Source organism: Otolemur garnettii, unplaced genomic scaffold (genome assembly GCF_000181295.1).
Source record: "Otolemur garnettii isolate 467f Iridium unplaced genomic scaffold, OtoGar3 scaffold00212, whole genome shotgun sequence".
In the NCBI taxonomy this organism is placed as follows: Eukaryota; Metazoa; Chordata; class Mammalia; order Primates; family Galagidae; genus Otolemur; species Otolemur garnettii.
This window is the reverse complement of record NW_003852607.1, coordinates 892,699-893,877: the sequence shown is the minus strand read 5'-3', so window position 1 is coordinate 893,877 and position 1,179 is coordinate 892,699.

Here is a 1,179-nt window from a genome sequence, read left to right as displayed (position 1 = left end):
AAAAAAAAAAAAAAAAAGAGTTTCAAAGGCAAGATGGCTCATGCCTTTAATCCTAGCACTATGGAAGGCTGAGGTGGGTAGACTGCTTGAGCTCAGGAGTTCCAGACCAGCCAGAGCAAGAATAAAACCCTCTGCTAAAAATAGAAAAACTATCCCGGTGTTTTGAGGAACACCTATAGTCTCAGCTGCGCAGGAGGCTGAGGCAAAAGGAGCTCTTGAGCCCCAAATTTGAGGTTGTTATGAGCTGTGATGCCACTGCACTCTACTGAGGGGTTTCCAGGTGTCCTTTGTCTGCTCCCCTCCTTCAGTAGCCAGGAGTGGGACGCGCTGGGTAGGTGGACTGTGTGCAGGGTTATGATGGCTCCATCATCCTACGATGGTGGTGGTCCACATGGTGACCTCACATTTGGGAGTCTTCTCTAATGTGTAGAATGAGAAACAACTGCCACAGTGCATGTAACTTCTGGGACCCAGCCACTGAGTATGGCTGAGATGGAACAGTCTTTGAGTGGAGACTCCCATTGGGATTGGTATCTAAACTCTTGGTTACCCAGATAGATGACTAGGAATTCCTTTCCTTACAGTAAAATTACTAAGTTAAGTAGGGAACCTAACGTCAGAATAGGCTAACAAACAGCCTAGGATGTATGGCAGTGAAGTCAGTTTCCTATATGTGCATGTGATTTGGACTGGCCTCACCACGCTAAGCCCTTCTAGCTTGGAGAGGCCCTTGCTTCTAAGATATTTACTTGACACGTGACTTAGACACCCAGGCTGCCGTCTTGAAGTTGGAAGAGGATGCTCAGACTAGGCTTCTCAAGATTGGGGCATTTTTGTCATGATTTGGTAGGAAAGTGCACCCACTTTTGAGGATCTTTGTCTTGAGGAAAAGCTCTGACCCAGCAGTACGTCAGGGAATGGTCTGTGAATTCTAGTGAGCTGGCTCCACTCCCACAGCCTTGAACCAGGTGGGCAAAGTGAGGTTCACTACAGTGTCAGTTCCTGAGCTCCAGTGAGCCTCCAGCCCCTCCAGCCTCTGACCATACAGCTGCAGCCAGTAGCCTGCTTCCATCATGTCAATTTAACGTGTCCTTTTCTCTCTCTTTTTTGAGACCATCTCACTTTGTCACCCCTGATAGAAAGCCATAGCATCTAGCTCACAGCAAATTTTTTTTTTTT